Source organism: Amblyomma americanum, chromosome 6 (assembly GCF_052857255.1).
Source record: "Amblyomma americanum isolate KBUSLIRL-KWMA chromosome 6, ASM5285725v1, whole genome shotgun sequence".
In the NCBI taxonomy this organism is placed as follows: Eukaryota; Metazoa; Arthropoda; class Arachnida; order Ixodida; family Ixodidae; genus Amblyomma; species Amblyomma americanum.
Genome location: NC_135502.1, coordinates 199,487,333 through 199,507,129, shown reverse-complemented (window position 1 = coordinate 199,507,129; position 19,797 = coordinate 199,487,333). Strand labels below are relative to the sequence as shown.

Genomic DNA, 19,797 nt, shown 5'->3' with positions numbered 1-19,797 from the left:
CAAGCACAGGCTCACTTAGCACGTGGTTAATATTGAGCTTGCGGCAAGTTTGTTTCATTATAAAGCAAAAAGCGCAGAGAAAGCTGCCGTCTCGCACGCTATACATGCATCGAATTTAAAGATGTTGAATCCAGTTTAGGCAATGCATAGGTGGCTTACACCATTGCTTCGGAGTGGAATCAGTGCTGTACTAGTTAGCCGTTTTTTGTGGGGTCACTTCTTCTGGGGATAGTGAGTTGAATGGTTCCCCTTTATTTGTTAATTAAGTTTACAGAAATAGAGCCATGGACATGAAAGAGCATTTTATTGGGAAAAGTTCGCCATTCGTCTAAGACATGGAAATTTGAATGGTTAATTCATTGCAGGAGAAATTTTATCGACTCACTTTTGCAGATCTGACCATCATAACCCTAAAACGCTACATACGCAATAGGCGATGCACACTGCCAGTGACATGTGTAAAGAAAGCGTATTAATTAATTAAGCCACTCCGGGCTTGCGCTTGAGCATAAATTAACCGACCAGTTAAAAAATCATTTTCACATCAAACCACTTATATTCACATTTGAAAAAGTCGCCCGTCTTAAAAAGCTGAAATAATAATTTCTATTGGACATCAGCTGTCGTACAAATTCAATAAAGGGTAAGGACACCACATTTTTGTGTTGCACCTCTCGGTTGTAAATAATGCGTAGCGATTCTTTAAGCATGGAACACGATGTTAGGAACGCGAGATCGTACTATATAATTAATAATCATACTATTTGTACCCACCAGTTTCGGTTCGTAGTTGCAGGTTTTTACATGACGTCAAAAACCAGACAATGCGTTGTCACGTGGGTCCGGAAAAGCGTGACGTCGAGTGGGCACGTCGTCTGTTTGACACGCACGTGGTGCGCGTGCGGTGGCGGCGGTGGTGGAAGGACGCTCTCCTTATCTTGTAATTTTTTTTCTCGCATCTGCAGACCTTGAATCTGCTGCCGTGACACTGGAGCTTTGTGCCCTGCTTCACGTCACCGACAACGCGAAATTGTTGTCGCGCTCCTGGCAGAAGAATTGAAACTGCTCACACGGGCAGTGGCGGCGGTGGTGGAAGGACGCTCTCCTCATCTTGTATTTTTTTTTTCTCGCATCTGCAGGTTGGTAAAGTTCCCTATTTCCATCTCTAACGCTGCGTTACTACTACCGCCGTTGCCCACGTGTTCGCGTGCTCTGCTTTTGTTGTGTTCCGTGATTTTGGTTGTTAGTGCTGAGTGCTAGCGAAGGGTTGTGGACGAGTATTTGCACCTGTTGGACTGCCACGGTAGTCCTAAAATGAGCCGCTACCAGACGACGGACGCGTCTTGAAGTGCAGCGTACTTGTGAGTACCACTCCTGATGACTTCATCTTTAGCACTACTGCCATTTGCACTTCGCCTAAAATGTTAGGGAGTGATAGCTGCCTTGCCTGCAGCGAGACACTTCCAGACAATGACATGTTTGCTGCATGCTCGGAATGCATCTATGGGCACCACCTTGGATCCTGTTCCGGAGTTACAAAATCAGCGTATAAAGGCTGCGTTGAGGCTGATAAAGAGTTGGAAGTGTGAAACCTGTGTCATCTCGGCCGCTAGAAGTGCCAGGAGTGCACAGAAACAGAAACGTGACACACAGGGTCTTGAAAAAGTGCTGGCGGAAATGAGTCGTGTGATGTCAGAACTCTAAGATGTTAAGGGCAAGGCAGATACATAGTTGCAGATGAAGGTCACAGATGACGAAATGGAGCAGTCAGTTCAGCATCAATCAGATTGTTACGATGATGTGCTCGCAGAAATGAAGAAACACACAAGCGAGATCGCTGATGCAAAGAAAAGAGTCGACACAATTGAGAGGGACCATATTAAATAGGATATTTAGTCCACAGCTTGCGGCAACAAGTGAACAGCTTGGAACAGTACAGCAGAAGCCAGAACCGGGAAATTCATGGTTTGCCCTCAAGTGATAATAAAAATTTGCTCCATAAACTTAATGATCTGGCTAAGGAAATTGGTCTTGCTGAAGTGACCAACGCTGACGTTGAAGGCCTACATAGGCTTCCAGAAAAGAAAGGTAAAAAAACCCGTAGGGCTTGTTCGCTTCGTCTCACGTGTCATGCGAGACTACTGGATGTCAAATTGGGGTGTTCTGCAGGGCAGTAATTCCGAAGTGTTCTTTCTGGGAATCTTACAGCAGAAAATAAGAGACTATTGTGGGCTATGAAGGGTAGAGCAAAAGAAAAAGGTTATCAGTAAGCTTGGCAAAGGGGCGGCAAGCTGTTTGGGGGCAAGGTGTCAGGCGCACTGGTCACCCACATTCAGTGCGACGAGGACCTTGATCTGATAGGATGAGCTGCGGCGCCTTTTGAAACGTGTTTATCGTCCCTTTGCACTCTGATGGCTAGCCTTTGCGACAACGTGTATTGCGATAGCGTGTCTTTCAACCCTATCCTGCGCAGTCCTTTTAACCCTAACGATAGTATGTCCATTTTCCTTGTCAGCATTGGAAGTTTGAAAAAAAAAAACAATTTGACATTGTTGCAGCTCTAGGTTCACTGGATCATAGTTTTGATATGCTTGCTTTTACGGAGACGTGGTTCTCAAGTGTACATGATACAATTAACTTTAAAGGTTACCGGCCTGAATGTGTTTACCGAAAGGACCGGAGAAGTGGCGGAATTTCACTCTATCTTAATGACAAGCTGCAGTATTATGTTATACAAGAATTCTCACAAATAACCGATCATCATGAGTCGTTGACTGTCAAATGTTCGTGGTCAATAATTGCCACAGCTTATCGGCCACCTTCGGGCAATCTTGATGAAGTCATTCAATTCATTAGCAGCCTCCTTTCATACGCGTCTGTATTATGTATGCAAATTGTCCTGGTTGGAGACTTTAACATCAGTCTGGCAGTACGAAGTCCACAAACAGAACGGTTCCTTGATGTGATTGAATAATTTCAGTGTACTGGTGTTAATCATTTACCAACGAGAATAACACAACAAAGTGAAACTCTGATTCACTTGTGTGTCACTAGCCATGTCCCAGACAATGTTCTTTCGGGAATTCTTACCTTTGAATTGAGCGATGGTTTGCCAATGTCTTGCTTTTTTTCCATGTGTACAAAAGAGAAATAAGCGCAGCCATGCGCCTCCTGTTGTTTGCCGGAAATTTAATCCAGACAGCATTGCTGCCTTGCGGGCCTTAATTGAAGCAGTGCAATGGATTTGCGTGCATAACGAAAAAAATCCCAGCTTGTCTTACGACATCTTTTTAAGTAGAATTAAACACTGCTACGATAAAGCATTTCCGCCAGTACAGCTCAGAAAACACAAAAAATCTAGGAAGCCATGGTCACTCATGAGTTATACATAAGGATTAGAGGTAGAGACAAATTGTATAACCTGTTTTTCGCTCGAGAGACTTAGACAAATTATCGGAATACAAGAAATGTCGCAACAAGTTGAACTCCGACCTTAAGAAAGCCAAGACTGATTATTACAAAAGAAAATTCACTTTCACTAATATTCCTAAAAAATATGGGAAGTCAGAAGCCTTATGGGAAGCCCCAAAAATACGATCCCTAGCACACCAATGCTAAATGGTACTGAATACTGCAATACTTCGCTAGCGCAAAAATTTAATGAATATTTTTTGTACGCTGGTTTACACTCGCACTCTAGGGACACTAAAGATTATATAGAATACTATATGTGTGCCAAAAGCCCAAATTCTATTTTTCTGAACCCCTGCACGGAAACTGAAATTTTCTCCTTCCTTGCGTCCTTAAAAAGAAGCACGGCAGTTGGGGTTGATGACCTCAAAGTCGAGCCGATCATAGCCATTGCTGATATTTTATGCGCTCCTTTACGTCATATTTTAATAAAGCTTTAAATAGCGGTGAATTCCCTGTTAGCATGAAGATAGCCAAAGTCATAGTTATAAATAAAGGAGGTCGGCGGGATGATATAAAACAATTCCTGCCCTATCTCAGTCTTGCCTGTGTTCTCAATAACTTGAGAGGGTCTCCTGAAAATGCGATTAATTAGCTTTCGTGAGGAGAAGAAATTCTTTGCTGAAGGGCAGTACGGTTTTCGTGGAAATAACTCTACAGAAATGGCACTACTGAATGCAAAACAAAAAATGTTGAGTAATTTCGATAATAAACTATTTACCATGGGATTGTTCTTAGATTTCAGGAAGGCTTTCGATTCAATTAAACATAATATTCTGTACCGAAAACACCCGTTCTACGGCATTCGAGGCGTAGCGCTCAGTTTAATTCGCATGTATTTATCTAGTAGATTGCAATACACACACCTTAATGGTTTTCGTTCCGAGTTAAAATAGATAACATATGGTGTTCCGCAGGGCTCTATACTGGGACCCTTGTTTATTGTCTACATTAATGACATTACACGCGTTCCACATACCCCTCACACAATTATCTACGTGGATGACACTGCCTTGTTTTTCTCTGACTACCTTGTTTTTCTCTGTTATTGCATGCCCAACTAACACATTCTTAAATGAATTATACACTTGGCTGAGGGTAAATGAACTGCAATTAAATGTTAGTAGAACAAAATACGTCATATTCAAACCAAGAAATAAACCTGACGATGAAAACATCATTGTTAGATATTATGACTCTGTAATAGACAGGGTTTATAGCTTTAAATTTTTGGGCGTTTACTTTGAAGAGCACTTGAGCTGGATGCCTCAAGTAGACAAGATACATGCGAGTGCATGCAGATCTGTTGGCATGCTGTACAGAATTAGGTACCTGCTCCCTGCCTGGCTTAAGTACTACGCCCTTGTTCAATCACATTTCAATTACTGCTTACTAATCTTGGGATATACTACCAAGTCTCACCTTGACAAATTGATCGTTCTTTAAAAACGGACTATGCGATGCATCGAAAACCTTGAGCGGCTGGAACACACGGCCCTGTGTTTCTAAGCCATAATGTGCTAAAAACAAACCAGTTATATGAGCTGAAACTTGCTACGCATATTAAGAACGAAATCATGCGAAATCCTTCAGTGTTAACCAACTTGCGCCGGCCAGTACTACACGGTATAACTTTGGAAAGAACTTCTTTAGGCTACCCGCCATAAGAACGAGCTATGATACAGAAACACGGTTGTATTTAATCCATAATTTTATAAATACACACCCACCTTCTCTTGACATGTCGCAGCAATGCGGAACATTCAAAATGTTCAAAAATGCCTTCAGAAAGTACATACTGTCCAATTCAAAACAGTAAGCATACATGTTTTAAAAACCGACTAAACTTTGTATTGAATGTTATTTTTTTTTGTTATTGCGTTAGAAATTGTGTAATGCTGTAATCCTTTGTACACTTCTGAGCACTGTATGGGTGACAGGGCTTTCGTGAAGCACAGAACATCTTCCTTTTGCTCTGTCATTCTAGACCGTTTGTGTCTGAAAGATTGTTACAAATAAAAATAAGTGAACATGGAGAGACGGGAGCAGGGCAAGTCGCAATGGCGAAAAGCTCCGAGTCGGAAGGTGAAGAATTTTATTTTGTAGAAGACACTGATTATGAGGCATCGGGGGACGACACAGGCGATGAAGAAGAAGACGCCGCGTTTGGGAACCCCGACAACCACATTATTTTTACCTGCTGGCCAGCGATTCCGAAGAGGAGGCAGGCCCGACGCATTTCAGGTTGTGCCAGCTGACGCGGGCGTATAGGAAACGTCAACTGGTAAGCCGTGTTGTTGTGTTATTTTGCTGTTCGTCTAAGGAATTTTTGTTTGTTTTTGTCCCAGCTGCAGTGCCCGATCTGTTTGCCATTATGTCAGCCACTGCCAGTCAAACATCGCGAAGGACAAAAAACGAGCCAACTAACACGTACAACAACGCATGTTGTAGCTCGGTCTTTGCTGTTTACGTAAATAAATGCGTATATATTTGGTCGCGAGCACCCATTACGCCGCTTGGAGGCCATTTCTCCTTGAACTGTCTCCACGCGTTCTCCCACATGCATAGTGCCGTAGAATTTGCTTGATTGAGGGGCATAATTTTGCCGCTCCAGCAAGCCATTCGCACACCTCTATTCGTTTATTTTATGTTTTCGTTCATGCTACGTGAAACACAGTCTTGCGCTTGTCGCATGCACAAAACAGTCTTCCGAAATTGTCTTCGGCTGCGGGCGCGACGGCTTGCAAGTACCGTTTTGCGTGCTGCAATAATAATCAATCAATCAAGCAATCAATCAATCAATCAATCAATCAATCAATCAATCAATCAATCAATCAATCTTTATTTTATAATAATAATAATAATAATAATAATAATAATAATAATAATAATAATAATAATAATAATAATAATAATAATAATAATAATAATTTTATTGCACAAAAGAATTCAAAGTACAAGAAACGGGCCTGTCAAAGCCACCAATGGCTTGAAGGACTTGGCCCGGCAAAATCAGCGGACGAGTGTGCAATATTCACTCGACGCATAACAGGGTGAATGCAGGGGTATTAACAGTTAAGAGGCTAAACACAAACAAGGAGCAAATGACGAGACAAGAATCAATACACATAAGATAAGATGAACATATTTCAGAGGTGATGACCAATAATAATAATAATAATAATAATAATAATAATCAATCAATCAATCAATCAATCAATCAATCAATCAATCAATCAATCTTTATTTTTCGGTGCCCAGGAACAACCCAAAGGTCTTGGTGCTGGTACACCATTCACACACACAAAATGTAAATTTATTTCACTACAAAGGAAGACACTCAGGGGAGGTAATGCAGCAGTCAAGGCGATAGAAAAAAAAAAGACATATAAACTAGGCGTGACAGCAAGCATGAAGCAAAAAAGCGAAAACAACAAAAAAGCGAGAACAGCGGTAAATGAAAACAGCTAGAACAGGCAACAGACATATAAATAACTAATGAAACAATAAACAAAGAGAATGAACGACCGATAACAGCCAAGTACAGCATATAGCAAAATACAAACAAGAATAAAGCCAATACTAATATGAATGAATATGAAACCTCTGAAATACAAACTAGAAATACAATCATACACAATAAGAAACGTAATTAGTGAACGCGTTACAGACAATCAGGCGTGAGTATACAGTATTAAAGAAATAATATTAATGAAAACAAGTACACGTGATGAACAATTAAGGAGAGAAAAAACAATATAATACCGGTGCAAACGCACAAGTGTAGTAAAGACAAAATGCATGAAAGGGGAAGTTATGTATGAGAAAAAGAGTGCTCAAAGTGGAACGTCACGGACATCCAATATAAAGGAAGGGAGAGAATTTTCGAATATATCTAGGTGAGGACAAAGAGAATTAAACAACTTCTGCATTCTGTCCAGAGGGGAGAGGGAGTGCAGGAGCGCAGAAACTTGGAATGGTCTGAATTCCCTTATGCTCTTTCGCGGTACACGCAAAAGGATACGCGCTAGGAGCTGAGGGCATAGAATGTGACCATGAAGAAGTTTATACAAGAAAATTATATCTGCCCTCACGCGACGGCAGCTAAGAGAAGGAAGCTGCAGTGAGTTACTCTGTCTGGGACGAGAGCTGGAAGTTTTGCAAGAAAACCGATGTTGAAATATGCGTAAAAACTTTAGCTGAACTCTGTCGATTTTTTCACAGTTCGACTGGCAATAATAATAATAATAATAATAATAATAATAATAATAATAATAATAATAATAATAATAATAATAATAATAATAATAATAATAATAATAATAATAATAATAATTTTATTGCACAAAAGAATTCAAAGTACAAGAAACGGGCCTGTCAAAGCCACCAATGGCTTGAAGGACTTGGCCCGGCAAAATCAGCGGACGAGTGTGCAATATTCACTCGACGCATAACAGGGTGAATGCAGGGGTATTAACAGTTAAGAGGCTAAACACAAACAAGGAGCAAATGACGAGACAAGAATCAATACACATAAGATAAGATGAACATATTTCAGAGGTGATGACCAATAATAATAATAATAATAATAATAATAATAATAATCAATCAATCAATCAATCAATCAATCAATCTTTATTTTTCGGTGCCCAGGAACAACCCAAAGGTCTTGGTGCTGGTACACCATTCACACACACAAAATGTAAATTTATTTCACTACAAAGGAAGACACTCAGGGGAGGTAATGCAGCAGTCAAGGCGATAGAAAAAAAAAAGACATATAAACTAGGCGTGACAGCAAGCATGAAGCAAAAAAGCGAAAACAACAAAAAAGCGAGAACAGCGGTAAATGAAAACAGCTAGAACAGGCAACAGACATATAAATAACTAATGAAACAATAAACAAAGAGAATGAACGACCGATAACAGCCAAGTACAGCATATAGCAAAATACAAACAAGAATAAAGCCAATACTAATATGAATGAATATGAAACCTCTGAAATACAAACTAGAAATACAATCATACACAATAAGAAACGTAATTAGTGAACGCGTTACAGACAATCAGGCGTGAGTATACAGTATTAAAGAAATAATATTAATGAAAACAAGTACACGTGATGAACAATTAAGGAGAGAAAAAACAATATAATACCGGTGCAAACGCACAAGTGTAGTAAAGACAAAATGCATGAAAGGGGAAGTTATGTATGAGAAAAAGAGTGCTCAAAGTGGAACGTCACGGACATCCAATATAAAGGAAGGGAGAGAATTTTCGAATATATCTAGGTGAGGACAAAGAGAATTAAACAACTTCTGCATTCTGTCCAGAGGGGAGAGGGAGTGCAGGAGCGCAGAAACTTGGAATGGTCTGAATTCCCTTATGCTCTTTCGCGGTACACGCAAAAGGATACGCGCTAGGAGCTGAGGGCATAGAATGTGACCATGAAGAAGTTTATACAAGAAAATTATATCTGCCCTCACGCGACGGCAGCTAAGAGAAGGAAGCTGCAGTGAGTTACTCTGTCTGGGACGAGAGCTGGAAGTTTTGCAAGAAAACCGATGTTGAAATATGCGTAAAAACTTTAGCTGAACTCTGTCGATTTTTTCACAGTTCGACTGGCAATAATAATAATAATAATAATAATAATAATAATAATAATAATAATAATAATAATAATAATAATAATAATAATAATAATAATAATAATAATAATAATAATAATAATAATAATAATAATAATAATAATAATAATAATAATAATAATTTTATTGCACAAAAGAATTCAAAGTACAAGAAACGGGCCTGTCAAAGCCACCAATGGCTTGAAGGACTTGGCCCGGCAAAATCAGCGGACGAGTGTGCAATATTCACTCGACGCATAACAGGGTGAATGCAGGGGTATTAACAGTTAAGAGGCTAAACACAAACAAGGAGCAAATGACGAGACAAGAATCAATACACATAAGATAAGATGAACATATTTCAGAGGTGATGACCAATAATAATAATAATAATAATAATAATAATAATAATAATAATAATAATAATAATAATAATAATAATAATAATAATAATAATAATAATAATAATAATAATAATAATAATAAATCTTTATTACTCCTCAAGGAATACATATATGTTGCCGGGCCTGCCGAAGCCTCTACATGGCTTGTATGGCAGTGCCCAGCAGCGGGGCAGCTCCAGCGTTCGGAGACAATGGTATGCACTTTTTCATTAAAATAAAAGCTTTTAAACATACTGTTAGAGAAAAACACTGAACCTCAAACTTGTATTTTGCCAGTATGTTAAACAAATGATATATGCATAATAATGCTTTTTTCAATGTTGTCAACATGAACAGGGAGGCAAAATAAAGAAATAAAAATATCAAACATCGAACAATGCCTTTGCGCACATACACAATGAAAGTAACTGTATCGGATGCTCCAAAACATCATACAAAACACAGAATTAAAGCACTATGCACCAATTATTTTTGAAGTTCAATTAACGCTCTTTTTACTCCGGATCGTGTTGTTTGCTGTAATACTGTTTTAGGGAGGCGATTAAATGTGTGGGGAATGTAGTACTTTCTTATGCTTTTTCCGTAATGTGTTCTCATGGAAGGTATTTCAAAACCAGAGCTGGTACGTAATGTTCTCCCGATGCTGCGTCGCTGTCTGAAGTCAGTGTTCCAAAAGTATTTGGGTACAGTGTAGGAGAGAAAAAGGGTGTCAAAATCCGGAAGTTTAAATACTTAAACAATGTAAGCCCAGGCGCAGGGGGATTGGTTTTATAGGCAATACTTTTAAGAATGTTCTTCAGTAGACCATTAATTTTATCTTTCCAAAACAATGAACAGTTGAAAAAACAGGCTATACCATATCGTACAACCGAGTATGCTAAAGAATGCAGGATAGTTTTTTTTATTTGTAGTGGAACGATCGATCGTAAACGGTACATTAAGCAAGCAGTTTGACGAAGTCGTGTACATATAAAGGACATGTGTTTGTTCCACGCCAAGTCTGAATCGAAGTAGACTCCAAGATATTTTACTGAATCAGTGTACTCAACAGGAGGGCATGAGCAGGAGAAAGATTTGTGGGAATGAAGATAAACTGGTATTTTTGGTCCGATATTTCGCAGCGGATTATGAAAACATACCAGTTGTGTCTTGGATGGATTTACTTTTATCTGATTTTTTTGGAACGATGTCATGGATTCTGTAATATCCACCTGCAGCAGGGATACAGCGTTTTCATAATTTACATGTCTAGCAATAATAAGTGTATCATCTGCATATTGATAAATATTACTGTAGCGAATAACCGAGCTGAAATCATTAACATAGATGTTAAATAGTAATGGTGATAACACTGATCCTTGTGGTACTCCTGCTTGAGTGAACTTTACCTCACTTTTATCATCGCCTATACAGACTAGCTGCGACCGCTGTGACAGATAATTATGCAAAAAATCATAAAAGTGACCGCGGAATCCATACCTATATAGTTTGCTGCATAGTATATCCCGACTAACGGAGTCAAAAGCCTTGGCTAAATCCAAGAAGAGACCACATGCGATCTGATTTTGATCAAATGTTTCATGCAGATAATCTGATAGGTTTTCAAAAAGCACGTGCGTACCACTGCCTGCTATGAATCCATACTGAGAGGGTGCGAGCAAGCTATGCTTTTCTACAAAACTGTACATAACATCGAGAACATGTTTTTCCAGTATTTGAGATAACATAGGCAGTACAGATATCGGACGATAATTTTCGGGCTTCGAAGGATCGCCGCTCTTAAATAGAGGGATGACGCGTGCTTGCTTCATTTCATCGGGTATCTGGCCTGAATATAAAATAGCGTTCAGAATAAAAAGAATCGGTTCTGCCACAATTTGCAGGTTACGCCAGATATCATCAGCAGTTATTCCGTCTACTCCCGTTGCTCGCCTTTTCCGGGAGTGTCGCATTATGTGCTCCAAGGTGTCCTTATCAAGTGGCGGTAAGTAGGCTGAGTCGGCTGTGACGTTCCCTGGCGTCTGATGATGGGGCCGCTCATGACTGACAGTTTGAGACACCGATGAGAAGAAGTCACTCAGCCTGTTCGCAACTGCGGGTGATATTTCGCCGAATCCTTTTTTAAGGCTATTTATGTAACTGCGTGACTGGCATCCACGGAGTTCGTTGACCAGCGTCCACATTTTCTTTGGGTTGGTACGAGAGGCTGAGAATTGAGTGTTATAATGTTGGCGTCTAGAAGCTCGCAACAACGCCGTGACTTTATTTCTCGCGGTTCGGTACAGATCTTTTAGTAGCTGGTTATTCGGGGATTGTCTGCATTTCTTCCAAAACTCCTCTTTTTCTTTTATAGCTTTTAATACATTATGATTGATCCAGGGCACATTCGCTTGGCGCTTTTTGACAGAAACTGTCTTTTTACTCTTGTCACGAATATCTGAAAATATCTCAACGAACTTCTTATAGGTTGTACTCGGACAAGTAATAGAGCCTAATGATTTCCAGTCATATTGCGAAACTAATCTGTCAAGCTTAGTTCTATCAGTTATTTCCAAATATTTATTGCATACCGGCTGCAAACATGGATCGCGAGCAGAATACATTTTACATCCCACAAAGTAGTGATCTGCCAGCTTTTCTGTGATTAACACGGAATTTACGCTCATACATCCTTCAGACCGGACTAGTACATGGTCAATGCACGACACTACAGTTCTGTCACAAACAAGTTCTTCCCTGGTTGCTTCATGGACCATCGATTCCACCCCATATTGAGCTAATATGTTTAAATAATCGTTAGTCACAGCTTTGTTCAGTTTTAAAGTGTCGATATTAAAGTCCCCTATCAGACATAAATTGCTCGAAGATGGTAATAGCTCTAAATTTTGCCTTAATTCCTGTAAGAAGGATGGAGCATGCTCAGATGGGGGCCTGTAAACAGCAACTAGTGTTATGGTCATTCCGGATATTTCAAGATCAAGTGCAAGTGACTCAGCTGTCTTAAATGCTAGCTGAGAGGGTACAGATGACCATCTCGATTTGATAAAGACCGCTATGCCGCCGCCCCTTTTATTAGGCCTCGTAATGTAGTATTCTTGGTACCCTGGAAGACGAAACTGATTCGTTATGTTGTGGGGAATGTTTATTTCTGTCAGAACAAAAACTTCAACTAGGTGCATAATATCTCGTATACAGACTAAAAAGTGGTCCCAGTATTTCTTAATGCTGCGTATGTTAACATGAATAACAGAAAAAGACGTGAGGTTTTTTTCAAAAACCGTGCTAAGAGCGGTGCAGTTGGGAATAGAATGAAACCGTACAGCCATTTTAGATCAGTTTCTGGATATCCTCTTTAGTTACCACCTTAATTAAGGAACTACCATCTTCCTTTCTGGCAAAAATCTTGCCATTCTTTGTCCACACATATTTGTATTTTATTTCCTTCGCCTTGATGCGAGTCATCCAAAACAGCTCTTTGTTCGCCTGTGTCAAGTTCTCGTTCAGGTACAACACTGAGGGGATAATCTTTTCTTCTGCAAGTGTTCGAAGCTTGCTTCGGGCGAGAAGCCATGTGTCTCGAATGGAAGGGGAAGTAAAACGAACAAGAACGGGTGGCGTCTTATCCTTTTTGGCGGATAGACGATGTACCGCAACTATGTTTCCTTCATTAAAATCGCTCAACTCCATTTTTGTAGCCAAGTCAGCCATTACAGCTTTCAAGTTCTCGCCATTGGTGACAGAAAGACCATGCAATTCTAAGTTTGAAAGCCTGCTGTATTGCTCTGCATTATTTAGCTCAGCCCGAAGCTGGCTAATCGCTTCAGACTGGTAAGACACCGTTGTAGTCAGTGCGGCAATTTCCCCTTCAAGGCTCTTTTTTGCAGCATCCTGAGCTGTGTTCTGAGCGACCAGAGAATCATAAGCTGATGACATGAACTGTACTGAGTTCTGTAGGTCTGTAACTACTTGTTTCAAGTCCAGGACCTCATCGATCCTGTCTTTTAGAGCTAGAAGTGCGTCCACCTTTCCCTGTAAGGGTAAGAGGCCAACTATGGTATTGTTAATGCTTTCCAGCTGCCGTCGCAGCGCTGTTAGCTCTTGGGCTACAGAATTGCTGTCGGTAGTATTATCAGACTGTGTGGGTACAACGGTGTTACCTTCTACTTGAGACGTTCCACAACCCTTGCACTTCCAAGAGTCTCTTTTTGTTTGGCCCATGGCTATAAATGTATTATCAGCAACGCCTGAGCATGTTTTGCCTAGGTGATAACTATTTCGGCATTCTGCGCAAGTCAGGCATTTGCCGTCTTTGGGAAGAACTTTTGAGCATACAGGACAGTTTTTCACATCAGACATGACCGCAGGGAAACAGAAATAAAGAACAAAGAATGGGAAAACTACACAGCGCAAGTGTCTCGCTTCAGAAACATGCAGATCACAGGTGCAGTCGGCGGCAGAACAGGTAAAGTAAAATAAAGCAAATTTTGGTCTAGAAAATGCTCACCTGTCAAGCAAGAGCGTTTCCGATTATTCCACTGCGCAGAACTGCCACCGACTGCAGAGCTGTGCTGTCTTGCCGAGACCTTTATAGGCCGCCGGATGATGGTGGCGTCCTCTTTCGATGCACCTTAGACTTGTTTCCTCGCGTGTCGAGGGAAGGTGATATAGCTGAACAGGCACGGATTCAGGCTTGTCGCTGCCAGCAGTCCTGGGACGGTGGGAGTATCCTGGGGTAGATCGCGTGTCTTGGTATCTGTCAAGCAAGAGCGCTTCCGATTATTCCACTGCGCAGAACTGCCACCGACTGCCTAATAATAATAATAATAATAATAATAATAATAATAATAATAATAATAATAATAATAATAATAATAATAATAATAATAATAATAATACCCTTTATTAAGCACCCAAAAATCAGTACAGCAAAAACGGGCCCATCTAAGCCAATGGTGGCTTGTGGGACGCGGCCCGTCATCGTCAGCTAAGCGATGTGGTTACAATATATGTACATATTTAAAACCAACAAAGAAAAGAAAATAAGAGTGATGAGCATGGATCAGGTCTCCAGGCATCGAAACAAAAGCATGATCATTACAAACTGCGACAAGCAAAAGGAAAATAAGTTTATACATATGCATTACAGCATGCGTAACAAACTCTTCAACAGAGACCGAGAGTCCACAGAAAAATAATCGTCTGACAAATTATTAAATATCCTGGGGACATACACGCGGCGTCTTGCTGCTCCGTATCTAGTGGATACGCGTCGTACCACGAAGCGCGTTTCTTTGCGCAGCAGTCGCGGGGAGACGTGCGGATGCTTGAATTCATCCGTCCAGAAATGACGCAGCACAACCGTAGAAATGAATAAAAATTGAAAGGAAGGGAAACCGAGAACATGAAAAATGTCTTTGTTTGATGGTGTCACGCGATTATACGCCACACTTTTTAATGTATTTTTTAAGAGGTCATCAAATCTGTCCTGCCAACGCTGGGAGCAGAAAGCGAAAACCGTTATACCATACCTTAAGGTGCTGTATGCAAGGGAATGTACTATCATTTTTTAGTCTGAAACGGCACCAAACTTTTAATGTTAAAGAGTAAACATGCGACAGATCTTAGTTTGGAGCAAACATGCGCACCATGATTATGCCACGGCAAGTCACTATCGAAATGAATACCGAGATACTTAACTGAGTTTTTTTTTTGACAGGCGTACACTTACAGGATAGGCAGTCTCGGGTATGAAGGTATACTGGAATGACCGTGGTTCCAATCTTCAAGGGATTTTCGAAGCATACAATTTTTGTCTTTTTTGATTGACGGTGAGTTTGTTTTTAAAAAGCCAAACCATAGCTTCATGCACCGATTGCTGCAGACATTCAATTGCCTTTTTGTAGTTAATATGCTTCGTTAGAAGGACGATATCGTCCGCATACTGGTACACTTTACCATTTGGGATTATTGAAATGAAATCGTTCACAAATATGTTAAAGAGAAAAGGCGATAAAATTGACCCTTGAGGGACACCGGCACCAAGGGATAATTTGCTCCTAGAGTATTTGGTACCTACAACAACCATTTGTGACCTATCAGTGTGATAGTTTTGAAGCAGAGTATAGAACGGGCTCCTAAAACCAGTAAGATATAATTTGCGAAGTAATATGTCATGGCAAACTGAGTCGAAGGCTTTGAAAACGTCTAGAAACAAGGCACATCTAAATAGATTGTGTTCAAAAGCGGAATACAAATCATCTGCAAATTCTTCCAGGAGCGAAATTGTACCCCTGCCTTGCACGAAACCAAATTGTTGGTCAGACAAAACTGAAAACTTTTGAATGGAAGAAGTCATAACCTCAAGCAAAAAATTTTTTATAACCTGAGATAATGCGGGCAAAATAGATATGGGCCGGTAGTTCTCAATAATAGATTTCTTTCCTGCCTTATGCAGTGGTCTAAGTAAAGCAGTTTTTAGATTTTGTGGAAAAGTTCTAGTATCTAGGGAGCCGTTTAGCATGAAAAGCAGAATATCTGAAAGCGGCTCCAAGTTCCTTCTCAGCAAACTTACAGATATGCCATCTACTCCAGGTGGTTTATTCGTTCGAAAACTGAAAATGATCCGGGCAAGGTCAGGTTTCGAAAACCGCGGTAAAAATGCAGATGCTGCCAAAGAATCACCGCGCGTCACATCTTGCCGAGGCTTGGATAAAGCCTCTGTTGAAGCCTGACTGAAGAAATGATTGAACAAGTCAGCTGATCGACAGGGTTTCCTGGAAAATGTTCTATCATGGATTTTGCAGTCTCGGATTTCCCTCTGAGATGGTTTATCAGCGACCAGATTTTCCTAGCACTTTTGGACGATTGATTAAATTTGTGTAAGAAAAAGGGACGTTTTGCAGCGCGGAGAAGAGCAACTACTTTATTTCTTGCAATCTTATATTCTAATTGGAGGTCTTTATCGTTAGGTGTGCGTTTACTTTTTTTCCAAAGCCAATCTCTGTGAGATATGGCGTGCATAATATCGGAATTAATCCATGCATAACTTTTCCTGCACTTTTTATTCCTGAGAGTAGTGCAGGACCGTTCAAAATGTGCTAGACGCTCACAAAAACTATCGTACACTTGGTCTGGGGGCCTACCGTCAGTCAACGGAGACCAATGAGATTGTCAAATTTCTTTTGATCCGCAAACGTAATCTGAAATTTTGACGTGGTTCTGACCTTATCACTTGAATACTGTGTGCCGACGAACGATACACTTAGGGATACACGGCAAGCGACAGCATAGTGGTCAGATAATCTATGAGTGATAACACAAGAACTGAGCGAATGATTAGGTGCTCGAACCACAATATGGTCTAAGCAAGATGTCACAAAACGGCCATTCAACATTTCCTCTCTTGTCGGGGCAATCACCGTTGACGTGAACCCATAAGATGCCAAAACGGATAAATAATCTGATGCTAAGGTATTTGTTGGACATAGGATGTTAATATTGAAATCCCCTGCCAGGCAAACTTGATCCACTGATGACCAGCTATTCAATGCTTCTTCCAGTACCGACACAAAACGAGTAGCGCTATTACTTGGGGGCCGGTATACCGCTAAAAATAAGAGTTCATAATTTACGCAATGAACCTTTACGGCGAGGCATTCTGCATGCCTGGACGCAAAGTCTACGGATGATGTGTCATATTTTGAAATAATTAATATAGCAATGCCGCCGCCTCTACGGTTAGTAAGTGTTATGCTGCAACACCTGTACCCATTTAACGAGAACGTATGTAGGAAAGATTCTGACACATTGATTTCTGTGACCACAAAAGCATCTACAAAATCAAGCAAAGATTCAGCTAGCGCTTTAAATTCATTCCCGTATTTACGTAGACTCCTAATGTTTAGGTTCACAAGTGTAAAATCACGTGGTGACGTGCGTCCAAAAGATTTCTTGAAAGAGGTGAAATCAGATAATTCACTGACAGTAGCTGCCATTCTGGTTAAGCAAAAATATCAGCTTCCCGGATCACACGAATGAGAGAGGCATTTGAATCCTTTTTTTGCGTAGATTTTTCCGCCTTTCACCCAGCAGTACTTGAATCCCTTTTCTTTCGCTGCCATGCGCGTGCGCCAGAACAGGTCCCGATTCATCTTGGTTAGATTGTCGTTGAAGAAAAGGTTCAGGTCTGAATCAGTCACACATAACTGTCGCAGTTTCTTACGCGCATCGAACCACGCCTCTTTTGCTGATACTGTCGAGAAACGGATAAGCACGGTTTGGTTTTCTTTTTTGCTAGGCAGCCGATGGGCTGCTGCAATGTCTGAGATCGAAACGTTCAGCTCAAGCTTATTCGCAAGGTCAATCAGTTTTTCCTTCAAGTTCTCATTTTCTTCTTGTTGAAGTCCTTCAATCTCCAGATTACATTTTCTGCTATATTGCTCGTTTTCATTTTGAAATTCACGTAGAGCTTGTAGTTCATCCACCTGTGCTTGCACCGTCGCTTTTAATGCGCCAATTTCCGCCTCGTATGCTGCAGCAAGTTCTGTGCTAGCTTTAACCTGCTCAAGTGCCGAGTCATATTGGTTTGACATAGACGTGACTGACTCTTCCAGTTCTCCGACAGTCTTACACAGGTTCGTGAATTCTGCCTTAAGTAGCAAGAGCGAGTCAACTTTCTGGTGCAAAACTGGCAGTGATGCTAGGCTAGCTTTGATCTCTCGGATTTCATGCAGCAGTAGCTGTTCAGATTCAGATATTTTCCCTGCAGGAGCCGCTTCTGACTGAGAAAGGGCGCGCTTCTTTCCTGTTCGACACGTTTTACAACTCTATGAGCCCTTTTTCGCTTGTCCCATGCTCATGTAGGTACTACTACTAACCCCGGAACATGACTGTCCTAGGTGGTAGCCGAGTTTACACTCGAAACAACACAGATACCGTCCATCGTCCGGTAGCACTCCATGGCATGCAATGCAGTCGGTACAGTCTTCTAAATCTGACATAGTTCGAGACAAGCACTGTGCAGTCAGCGGCAACACAAACGATAAGTAAAGGTAATTAACGTCCAGTACCTGATAAAATACAGAGCATCAGTGCTGGGCCGTTCGAATCGCCGCCGATTGCAGAGCGTCACAGGAATGCTGTCTTCTTAAATAGGCAAGCCGAGGAGCCAAGGTTTCCAGAGTCGACGATTGTCAGCGATTGAAGCGCCAGGATCAGGATGGAAGCGCCCGGATCATTTTCATCGATGGAAGAGCCAGGATCAGCAGGCGATGATCAACAAAGGGGACGGTGACTCCCAGGCTGGTCGATGTCTGCAGACCTGATCAAATACAGAGCATCAGTGTTGGGCCGTTCGAATCGCCGCCGACTGCCAATAATAATAATATTAATAATAATAATAATAATAATAATAATAATAATAATAATAATAATAATAATAATAATAATAATAATAATAACGTTTATCGTAGGTGTGAATGCGGCCGCTGTCGCGCCATGGTCACCGTGCTCGAGTCTGTGTGCTGCCGTGAAATCCCTGAAGTAGCTGCCCACATCCCCGAGTGTGCGCTCTGCATCACCAGCAGCAACATGTTTGTACAGGGGTGCCTTAACATCTACGCACTGCAACTTTCATATTTGGCACCACTGGAAGACGGACCGGCCGTCGTCAACGCACCAGAGATTCACAGGTAACTGGAAGTTGCATGTTCGATCATATATGCTAGAGGCACTTGCGATATTGTTATGCTCCCCTCCTGTATCAGTTTCAATGATGACATTTGTTTCTCTTGCATTAAACTCCACATTTGCTTTGACCTTCAAACCTAAAAAAGGGAGGATTGTTGGGCCAGTTGGTTCATGATGTCGGTGCTGTGTGTGTTGCTTCTCTTTATCTTGTCACGTTTTTCGCGCCGTTTTCAGCCTTGAATTTTCAAACCTAGCTTCGCCCCCATTTCGCTTGGTGCTATAGTTTGAATGCAGCCACTTTCGTATGGACTAAGTTTTAAGGTTTCAGCACAGTGGTTTAAATTTTGCAATCCTGAAAGCAAAGCTGAAAGCAGTGAAAATATAGCTTCCTACATAATATCGCTACATACTCTCTTATTCTGTCTATATACCTAGCCTGGCACCTCAGTTGCTGGCACTTGCCAATAATGATGAACAACTAATGGAAAAACTGATTCAGGGTTCTGTGACTAAGTTTTTCTGTGTTTTTCACATCACCATCATAACGCAGTGACTGTTTTTAGCTGTCGTTACAAGTACACATCGTACCGACAGCTCGTGCGCTGGAT

General features: G+C 40.9%; 1 long non-coding RNA gene across 1 annotated transcript; it reads left to right on the top strand.

Moving 5' to 3' along the window:
• Window positions 1-5,681: 5,681 nt before the first annotated feature.
• On the top strand, window positions 5,682-19,185 carry LOC144095165 (uncharacterized). The gene is made up of 3 exons (XR_013306706.1): window positions 5,682-5,755; window positions 11,386-11,486; window positions 18,973-19,185. It is a non-coding gene; the product is annotated as an uncharacterized LOC144095165 (long non-coding RNA).
• Window positions 19,186-19,797: the final 612 nt, after the last annotated feature.